The 10,721-nt window shown below is 46.6% G+C and overlaps 1 pseudogene across 1 annotated transcript in view; it reads left to right on the top strand.

Annotated features, from left to right (window-relative positions):
• The first annotated feature begins 2,774 nt into the window (after positions 1–2,774).
• LOC310891985 (zinc finger CCCH domain-containing protein 11A-like) overlaps positions 2,775–10,721 on the top strand; it is a 34,629-nt pseudogene continuing 26,682 nt past the window's right edge. Inside the window, exons 1-4 of the transcript in view lie at positions 2,775–3,147; positions 4,263–4,432; positions 4,849–4,910; positions 5,688–8,126. The product of the transcript in view is annotated as a zinc finger CCCH domain-containing protein 11A-like (transcript). The remainder of the gene's footprint in view (positions 3,148–4,262; positions 4,433–4,848; positions 4,911–5,687; positions 8,127–10,721) is intronic.

Genomic DNA, 10,721 nt, shown 5'->3' with positions numbered 1-10,721 from the left:
ATTAAAATTAAAACTACAGTTTTTACCCTGAAGGGTGAAAGGAGGGGCAAAATGCCATTGATTCTATGGTTGTTTCACTTGTGAGGAGTGTTGACAGGCTTTATTCTAAATACTTCTGAAAGTTCCTGAGCACTAAGAAGCCTGAGGATCTGTGGTCCTCAGTGAGTGCCTCTAAGCCTTAGTCTCATTAACTGTTTTCTGTTTTCAGAGGACGGTCTGAATTTTGGAATAAAAACACTTGAAGAAATCAAATTGCAGAAAATGAAGGAAAAAACTAAGAGACACGGTGGTGAGTTAATATTCCCTGCTTCCTTACCCTGTTCACCTTCATCCTGTGTGATGATTTTTCTTTCAAAAAAAAACTCTTCCAGTAATACCGGGTAGCTGGCTATGCTTTGGTGAATCCAACTATTTTGCCAAAGAAGTGAAATTTGATTGGCTTCAGAATGGCAGGTGATGGTGGCTGGGAGCTGCTTGAGGGATAGACTTCCATGTTTAGCTGGGGGCATCGAGCAACCTGATTCTCAGCCAGCTGGTATTCTAGATGGGAATTCCAAGGGCAACCAGAGGCAAACTAGTCACCTCTCTTATTTGCATGCTCTGGTCACTGTATGTTTGACAGTAATGAATAATTAAAGTTTTTTGTTCTTCGTGATAGTTTTTTCTGTTTGGTAAACTTCCTTATGTTTTGCTTGCTCTGAGCAGAAGGTCCTTCAAGATCTTCTCTTCCTCCCGTCGATTCTATGATTTTTCCTGCTCCGGAAAAGGAAAATGTCCGGACAGTGGTGAGAACTGTGACACTGTCTACAGAGGAAGGTAATAATTCATGCTTTTGTTTTGATTTCATTACTCCTAAACTGGAAGGTTAAGCAAGAAGGAAGGCAATTCACCCCTGTTAGCCTCCTGGTGCTGCCGCCTTCTGTTCAAAACATGCTTTTATGCTGAAAGTCCCTGGTTGTACTGGAAAGCTTTGGTGCTCAGGTTAAGTGCAGTAGCAGGAGAAAGAAAAAAATGTGTCAGTATGCAAATAGGGGGATAACTGAAAAACAGGAGAGTAACGAGAAGAAAGAGCTCTAGAGGACAGTGCTATGTAAGAAGCAATTTCTGAAGCTTTAAAGAGGCTGACAGTGGCACGTGTGGACAGTAGTGCGATAGGAGTCTGTGTATAAATTATATTGTTTAGAGTTGTGCAAATTCCTTTGAAAGGGAAAGAAGTGAAGAAGAACTTCTGCTCATAGACATTCACCTTAGAAAGGAATATTTCTCAGCATTTGTACCTAATAATATTCTGCTTGCTTATGCAGCTCTGTTCTGCACAAAGTATAGCTGTCAAGCAGACTCAGATTCATTCTCGACTACATTCAGCTGGAATTTGAGGCAAACACTGAGACTATGGATACTTTTTCTAAGTTAATTATAGTTGAAATATGAGTTTGTGTGGTTTAGCTGTCAAAACAGTGCCTTGCTGGGTTCTTTTTGGACATGGGCTAACAGTATACTATTTCTATTGGCTACTGGTTTCTATGAAATAGAAAAATTTTACTTTTGTTTTAGGGGAGGAACCTGTGGTTCGACTAGATCTTGCTGAGAAACAAGGAAAACGGAAAGCCTCCGTGGGTAAGAACTTTTTATGAGCTGTTATTTAGGTGCCGCCTTCTCTATATGACTGCATTGAAGAGTATTTTTGACGTATGAGAGGAAAATGCGTTGCAGTGGAGATCTGTGTTGACTGCAGAAATGGCAAAAAAACCATTTAGCAGCTGAAAGGCAATTTTATGAAAATATGCTTGAAAAATAGAAGCTTGTGGTTGACTGTTCTCAAATCTTCCTGCAAAGAAATGTTCTTAAAATATTCCTTGTTTTCTCCGTCTGAAGCTGATGTAAGCGCCCTTCCGGTGAAGCGCAGCCTTGCTGAAAGGCTGGGGAAGAAGGTGGAGGTTCCGGGAAATGCTGACAAAGCACCAAAGAGAGGTACAGCTACTAAACAGGCATCTGGATGTGATTCACGGGTTTTGTATTTAGGCTTTCTGTTTGTCCTTTTCCTGCGATGTTTCTTTTTGCATGTTGGCTGAGGTCTTAATCGCCGGGATTCAAAGTTACCTTTCCTGCCTTGTTTTCGAATGTGAACACAAAGTTGACGTTTATGCAGCCTCCCTAATTTGGTCTTTTTCTGTTTTGCAGTTCAAGTTCCCAAGTCTGTGAAGGAGAGGCTAGGATTACCTTCTCAACGGACTAGTACTGCGAAAGGTAACAACTGGCTATTAAATATACTTTCTCCTTCTTCCTTTCCGTGAACTTAGACCGTTTTCATACAGCCCTAAAAAGGAATTCAAATGAAAACAAAGAACTGATTCCTCTTGCTTGAGTGCTGAAGCTCTTCTGACAGCCACTATCAGAAATCTGGCTCTAGGTGTGTGTTTATTTTCCGCTTGTGCCTTGTCAAGGTTTTAAGCTGCTTCTGTGAACCATCATATACAATTAGAATAGAGCCACTGCCGGGAGCAGGAATTTGAAATGCAGTCTGAAAAAGTAATCAAGTAAACTAGCATTTCTGTGTAGCAGCTCTCTCTGGATAGGGCTGGTCTTCAAAATACAACAAGTGGCTCAGAGGAGGAGGAGAATGTTAGGCTATTGTCCTAAGATGCGTTATTGGGAACGCTCAGGCTTAGTTTTCCTTAGTACTGTGACAAATTTTGGAGACTTAAACTATTGTTGGACTCTCTTTAAATGTTGGTGCTTCTCATTTCTTGATGATGACAGGGAAGGCTGCTAAGCCAAAGGGAGAGATCCATGTGAAAACACTGGAGGAAATCCGTCGTGAGAGAGCTCTTCAGAGACGAGAATGTCAAGCCAAAGCCCAGGCTGAATGGCATGGTAAAACCAAAGATCCCAGCGCAGGGGCAAAAATTCAGGGTGAGCCCAAGAAGCAGAGCGTGCTCACTCTTTCCGGGCCCAGCAAAGTGCAGTCGAAGGAGCCGGCAGGTAAAGCCAAGCCAGAAGGAGAAGTGCGTGTTAAAACCCTGGAAGAAATAAAGCGCGAGAAAGCTCTGCGGATGCAGCAGAGTGGAGGAAATGTGCCAGCTCCCCCAGCACAACCTGGACCTGCCCCAGCCGGGCAGAAATCGTTATGGAACACAAAGCTATCAGGTAATAAGATGCTTTAATACCTGCCCCGGTGAGGTGCTTCCCATATTGAGCAAGTTCCGTTTGCTCAGGATCTGCTTTGCTTTTTCCTTCAATGCGGAGGATAAAAGAGTTTAAGGCTACAAAGTTCAAAGGCAAAGAAGGGCCAGAACGTGCAACCATGTCTGTTTTCGTTAATTACGTGATGGTATTCTGTATTTCCCACTAGAAAATTAACACACTGAGGGGCTTTTTAGTCTAATTTTGGTATTCTGTTTTTTTCTGCCATCTGTTTATGGTATGAAGTCCTCCCTGCGTTGAGTTCAAGTTCACCTTCCTCTTTGGCATGTGTTGCTTAACTTGACACGTGTATGTGTTTGTAAAGCATGCATCAGCGTCTTAATGTGGGGGGCCAGTTTCTGTCAAAAATGACAGAGGATCAAAGGCCTCGTTGTTAAGATTATATCAACTTTGTAAAATGAGATTGTGTGAGGGAGATAAGGAGGGCTTAAAGGCTGCATGCACTGCACATTGTAGCCTTTCTCTCTGTCTCATGGGACACGAGGAAATAAACACACAAAGAAAACAAGTACCCAGCTTTCTTTCGTTTCTTCTCCTGCCAGCCAGATGTTAGGTCAGGAATGGGAGACTAGAATATGACTCTACAAATTTGGATTTTGTAGAACAACTTAATAGATTTTGTGGGACATCACTGCAGGGGAGAGGAAGCTGGTACAACAGTTGCATACACTCTCTTGTCTTACTATACCTGCTGCTTTTCCTTTCCTAGAGGGAGCAAGACTTTAAATACAAAAGCTGTCAACATTTGTGAATCTTACTAGACTTCATACAACGTCTTAGAGTATTGCTTGCACTTGGGATCGCTCTGTGTCTGAGTTTCCCTCGTCCTGGATTATGATTTACTGTAGCTATTCAGTTCCTTTGTTCCTTTGTATGGATTGTTGGTAGACGGAGTTTACTATGTGGAAGATATTGCTGAGAATCCAGGCAATGGCAGTGTAATTCTGCTGGCCAAATACAGTTAACTGTGTAGACGGGCCGTGGAAATGAGGAAGAGAACGTGGATTTTTCATGAGGCAGAGCAAGACTGTATCAGTTCTCTCTTCCTTTTACTCTAGCCAACTTTAACATGTTTGCGAAGCCTTGGGATGGGAAAGTCGCTTCCCCCAAGAAGAAGGCACTGAAACGTAAGGCACCTGGCAGTTTTCCCTCTGCTGTAGCAGCTGTGAAGCCACGGACTGCCTCTGACGCTGACACAATGGGACCTCCAGCCAAAAGAGCAGCTATGGTAAGGACAGGGGCTAATGCAGAAATGGATCCCTTGTAAAATTTACACCCTCCTCTAGGAGAAAAGATGGAAAACTCAAAAGTTCTACAGGCTTTCTGTTTCCTTTTAAATCCAGTAGCTGCCTACAGAATTCTTGTAGTACCCTTCCATATTTATTAGATTAATGGCACTATTTACTTAGTCCTCTGTGATTCTGTGATTTCTCTGGTGTGGAGGATTTTGTCCATTAATGCTGTGTTCTTAAAAGACACAAGATCATTAGTAACCTCCAAGTGAATATTAACTTTCTTCAGGAGCACCTTGGTTTTGTATTTTGGCTAAGGCTCCGCAATGCCAGAGGAGAAGCAGCATGGAGGAAAAAGCTAGTAAGGAATCTTTTACCCATGAGTCCTAAATACTGTTTTGCTGCTTTCTAGGCTGTTCCAGCCACGCTGGAGCACGTCCCAGCCACCAGACTTGAAGAAAATCCCCAAAACAGGTGATGACCACAACTTGTTCTTTTTCTCAATCGGTGTATATCCCCAGTGAAACATAAGTTCTGTCACACGTGGGGAAAAAAGGAGGGTTCTGAGATAATTAAAGCCCAAATCCATCAGAGGAATAAGTCACGTGAAATGACTTTCTAGCAGCTAGCAGGAATGCTTAATTAGACTTACTTTCTTTAAATGCTGCAAGTCGGTACAGCTTTCCAGTGACTTCTTGCTCTGTCTGAATACCTAAATGAGGATGAGGTGAAGTTCTCCTACTTCCTCGTGAGGTGATAAATGATGAGTAGTGTCCTCTGCCTTTTGGTCCTCAAGAAAGCCACCCGAACAAACATACAAGGTGACAAGAGTGCAGGGAGAGCAGAGGGAAGTGATGGCTGCAGATCAGCTTCCTGTAGTGGGGAGCAAACTCTGCTGAGTGTGCCGTGGGAAAAATGACTAACTTAGCAAACAGATATTTGCAGATGGAGACTTCTTAACATTTTAACAGGAAAATTAAGCAAGGTGGCAAAGTGCCTCTTGCTACAAAAATTGAACCATCTTTGCTAGACTCCAGGTGCTCTGGCTTCACAGAGAAACCCCCAAACTGAAAAATGTACCTGCTAATATATTGGGCTCTAAATGTAGCCCTGGGTTAATTGAATAACAATCCCTAGGTAAGATTGAAGTGCAGGAGGGGTTGGCTACGGTTTCAAGAGCCGGTTTGCAGAAAAGGGATTTCCCGTTAAGAAATGGCATATACTGATTGTTCTCTTCCTTGCTCTGCCAAGACCTGAAGCACATCTTGGAAGCCAGGCAGAATCCGTGGAGCCAATGGAGTTCTCAAGCTCGACTTCAGCTTCTTCCCAGCTAGAAGAAGCAAGGACACGCCGGCTGAGTTCCACAGGCAACGCGCCCGTATCTGTAGACGAGGATTTAGAGACGCTACTTTGGGAACTCTCAGACGGCATACTGGAAGCCGAGCTCGACTTGGACCCAGGGAAGGATGAGGATGACCTCCTCCTTGAGCTTTCCAAGATGATTGATGATTGAACTGCATAGTCCTATTGTATATTAAAAAAAAAAAAAAAAAAAACTCTTCTTCTTGTTGGATACCCCGAGGTGATCCTTTTTCTAACTGAGGCTTTGCAATGAGACTTAAAGCACAGTTGGAACTGGTAGAAATTGGCAGGATCTGCACTCAGTTGTCCTAAGTTTTCCTGCTGGTCAGAGTTAAGGTCTTGTGCATGGTTCCGTAACTATAGGTGGCTACCTTTGATATCAAGAGGACAAAGCACTTGTTTCTTTTGGCACAGAAAGATGTCCATCGGCACGCTGTGGTGGCTGTGAATTGACGTAGTGATGGAGCGATGCTCTGAAGGCTTAAACGGAAAGCTTCTTCCTTCCGCCCCCCCTTGGCACAGCTCGATGTTGGGCACATTGTGAAGCCTGGGTGTTCTGATTTCTCGGACAGTTGATACCCAAATCCCGGAGTTACTATGTCAACTCTTGACTTTTATTTGTGTATGCCATTGTTTTGACTGTAATCTTTTCAGATGATGAAGCTGTAGGGGCGGGAGGGAGCAAAATAATTATTCTAGCGTTGTGGACCAAACATGCTGCCAGGAGTGGTGGTGGTGGGGTCAGCCCACCCGGCCTTACTTTCAATTATCAGGGATGATAAAATGGTGTGAAAAGCAGCAGCTCTGCGATACGGCTACGCTACCCCCACTCCCTTCTCTTGTGCTGTACCAAAGTTCCCCCAAGCTTTGGTTGGTGCTTTTTGCTGGTGACAGTAGGACTCCAGGGCGAGTAGTCGGGACTCTCCTGCAGTAACTGGGTCAATTAAGGGTTGGTTTAAGTGCCTCCTGGTTTTTAAAATTGCTCCCCTGAGCTGCTGGCTCTGCTGCCTGCTACAGCAAATGTTCGGGTGCCATCAGCGTCGCACTTGGGCGTGGGCACTGACCCTGCGGAGGAGAGCTGAGACTCGCGTGTATTGTGTACCCTGCCGCCAGTGATCGTTTTCCCCTAGCAGATCTATTTTGAATCATTTCCCTAAATTTTAGAGGAACTTTAGGCTCTTTGTGCTATGATTTGTGAAGCTGTAGGGGCCCTCAGGCATTTGCTGCTGGCAGAGGAAAACCGCTTGTCGAATTTGTTGTAAATACTTTCTGTTTGGACAACAACGCCTGTGTGTGTGTGTGTGTGCGTGTGTGTGTGTGCGCATGCGTGCTTTGACGACCCCCTGCGACGCCCCAGCTCCGCGAGGGAAGCTTTGAAGCGGCTCTGGGAAAACCTCTGCGGAAGAAACCGCTGCTAGTGACTTGCGGAAAAGGGACTCCACAATCAGTGAGATTCTAAAGTAGGTATGTTTATTCAGCGCTGGGCAGCACGGGAGGTCGTGGGCATGAAGATTGATGACTCTTCCTCGTCACCGCTAGTTGACCTCTTGTCTTTGCACAGACTCAGTTGCTCCTTGGCTCTTGTCCACCTGCAGGACCAGTTTCTCCCAGTTTCTTAAGACAGGCTCACTCTCTTATTAGGAGACTGACCTTGGTAAGGGGCCCAAGGCTTCTTGCTTTAGTTAATTGGCACAATGCACCATAGTTAGCAAAGACGCTAAGTAGCATCCTAGTTTAACGCCGTCAGCGCTCTATCTCTACTTGATAAGATTCTCCTAACTCCCTCTCTCACTGGAGCCCACGCAGCCCTCCGTCCTGCCGAAGGACTTCACGGGGACTTCTGCCGGCTCCGGGTGCCTGCACACAGACAGAAATGGCTTTGAGAGAAAACAATCAGGAGGAGGAGAGCTCAGAGACTGCGGCCGGCTTCGGCCACCTTCCCCTCGCTTTCCCTCTCCGTGTTCAAACCGAGCACTGTTCTGCCGTCAACCTTCGCTGCCTCTGCCCGCGGCGCTGGGCTTTCGCGTGTGCCATTGCTCCTCTACATATTTTATCCTTTCTTTTGTAAGGAATGGTCCAGCAATTCGTGTCACTAAGGGATTTGAAGGGTTAACATCGAGGCCCGGGTCTAGGTGATAAGAGAACAAAGGGGTTTTTAGGGAAAAGTGCTGACTACTGCAGGGGATGTTGCTAGAGTTTCTGAAATCCGGCGCAGAGGCTCCCAAACGAGGAGGAAGGGGGAGCTGAAGGACAATTGAAGGACAAAAGCCTGAGAGGAAGACAACCAGCATTGAGCCCGAGCAAGCCCCGAGAGACCACCAGAGACTGGTACGCAGGCGCCCCTGGGAGGGGTTTCGGATTCCGGAAACCAATTCTAATAACCCTGCCTCTTCTCGAAGTAGTAATGAATATGTATTAGCCTGGGAGCATCAAAACCAGCCGCCTTACGTAACAGGTGTGCGTCCTGGGGGAGCAGAGACTCCCGGCGCACCCAGCGCTGCTTGCTTGCCTCTATTAGTTTAATAAATTGTAAACTTTGATTGTAATCCTATTTGGATTTATAACAGCCATTTATAACACTTTTTATATTTGTATTTTATTTAAGGCTGTCTTGCCCCCCTCCCCCCCCAGCCTCGCTGCTCGCCAATAAAGCTGGCGCAGGGGCTAAGGGATTTGAAGGGCCTGCTTGTACACCTAAGGGATTTGAGGGCCTGCTTGTACACCTTTGGGGACTGCCTCTTTTGGGGGGGGGGGGAGGTGGGGGTGTTAGGAGCTGCTTGTATACTTTTTTAGGCATTCCTCTGAGAGGGGGTTGGGAGCTTCGTGTATACTGGGGGGTGAGGGCCTCCCTCGAGGTGGAAGGGGGGGGGGGGTTGGAGCGTTTCTACACTGTAGGGGCCTGCCTGTACACTTTTGGGGCCTGCCTTGGAGGGGTTGGGAACTGCTTGTACACCTTTGGGGCCTGCGTCTGCGCGGGGCGGGGGGGGTTGGGGGGTTGGAGCTGGTTTTAACCTTTCGGGCTTGCATCTGGAGGGGGTTGGGGCCTGCCTTTGGGGGGGTGGTTGTGAGCTGCTTGTATACTGTAGGGGCCTGCTTGTACACCTTTGGGGCCTGCGTCTGGGGGGGGGTGGGAGCTGCTTGTACACTGTTAGGGCCTGCCTTGGGGGAGGGGTTGGGGCATGTGCCTTGGGGGCATGGGGTTGGGAGCTGCTTCTATGCTGTAGGGGTCTGGGTCTTGGGGGGTTGGGGCTGTTTGTACACCTTTGGGGCGTGCCTCTGGGGAGGATGGGGAGTTGCTTGTACACCTTTGGGGCCTGTGTCTGGGGGGGGGTTGGGGCCTGTGCCGGGGGGGTTGGGAGCTGCTTGTACGCTCTAGGGTCCTCTGGCAGGCTTTGGGGCCTCCCTTTGAGGGGGGCAGTTGGGAGCTGGTTGTACACCTTTGGGGCCTGAGTCTGGGGTGTGGGGGCTGGGGCTGGGGCTGAGGCCTGGGGCATGCATCTGGGTGGTGGTGGGGGGGGGTCCAGTTCATGGGGGGGGGGGGTTGGGAGCTGCTTGTGGACAGTTGGGGTCTGCATCCGGGTGTGGCTGGGGCCTGCTTGTAGACTTCTGCAGCCTGTGTCTGGTGTTTGGGGGCTTTTCTGTAGTGTTTGGGGATTGCATTTTGGCTTTGGGATGTGTCTAGAGCTTCTGGGGCCTAGCTGTAGTGCTTGGGGCCTGCGTCTGGGGCTTTTCTGTAGCATTTTGGTAGCGTGTTTGTGATTTGGGGTCTGTATCCAGGGTTTTGCCTTTTTTGTAGTTTCCAGCTTTGTGTCTGTTTCTTTGTTGGTTGCCTGGGGTTTGGGGTTTGGATCATTAGTCAGTGTCATTAGCGTCGGGGGGTTGATATGAAGGGTTAGGGTTGTGGTTAGAGTTGTTAGGGTTAAAGAGAATAAGGATTTTAGGGTAAGGGGATCAAGGTTGTGGGAATAAAAATGTTTTTGCACAGAGTTACATCGTTTAGAGGGAGGGAAGGTGGTATTGATATATGCTTGCAGTGATAAGAAAGCTTAACAGACAACCTTGTAAAATGCAGACAACCAGAATCCTTAGAGCAATTGGGTGGAAATCACGGTGTAAGAAACATTACCACCTCAAAGAGGAAAACAGTCAAGAAAAAAATAAAATTGACTAGTAACAGGCCAGCAGCTGTGTATTTTCTGTGAAGCACTGGATAGATTGTGAACATGGATTACCCAGTCAATGGGGAAACTGGGGAGGGTCCTGGTCACCGAGAGGAAAAAAAAAATTATATAAACTGTGTTATGGAACTAGTAGGTGGCTTGTGGGACGCCTGCCATTGCAATCGTGAATAAAAATGCTACCTCACTGAGATACTTGCCTGAGCCTATGGTATTGGTTACAGAGTGTTTCTAATAAGGTGTTAGGGTTTTAAGGTTTCAGGGCTAAGGCACTAGGGTTGGGTTTCAGGGTTAGGGTTTCCAGGGTTTAGGGTTAGGATTTTAAGGTTGTTAGGGTTGGAGTTATAAGGGTTAGGGTTTGGGGGTTAGTGTGTTAAGGTTTTAAAGTATTTTGTGGTTTTAGTGTTGATAGGGTTTTTAGGGTTAGGGTCTTAGGGTTTTAGTTATGGTCAGGTATTTAGGGTTAGGGTTTTAAGGTCTTATTTTTTTTTTTTTAAGGTTAGGGTCTCCAGCGTTAGGGCTTTGAGAATCTTTACGTTTTGGGTTAGGGTTTAGAGGGTCTTAATTTTTAGGGTTAGGGCTTTTAGGCGTAGGTCTAGTGTGGTAAATTTTATCGGGTTAGGACTGTAAGGGTTTTTAGGGTTAGGGTTTCTAGGGTTTTTTGGGGTAGGGGTTAGGGTTAGATCCGTGGTTGCCATAGGCTTAGGGGTCAAGGTTCTTAGGGGTTAGGCCTAATATTAGGGCG

The sequence above is a fragment of the Anser anser genome (genome assembly GCF_964211835.1).
Source record: "Anser anser genome assembly, contig: HAP1_SCAFFOLD_141, whole genome shotgun sequence".
Classification (NCBI taxonomy): domain Eukaryota; kingdom Metazoa; phylum Chordata; class Aves; order Anseriformes; family Anatidae; genus Anser; species Anser anser.
Note: the sequence above shows the minus strand (reverse complement) of the source record. Positions and strands in the feature narration are given on the sequence as shown.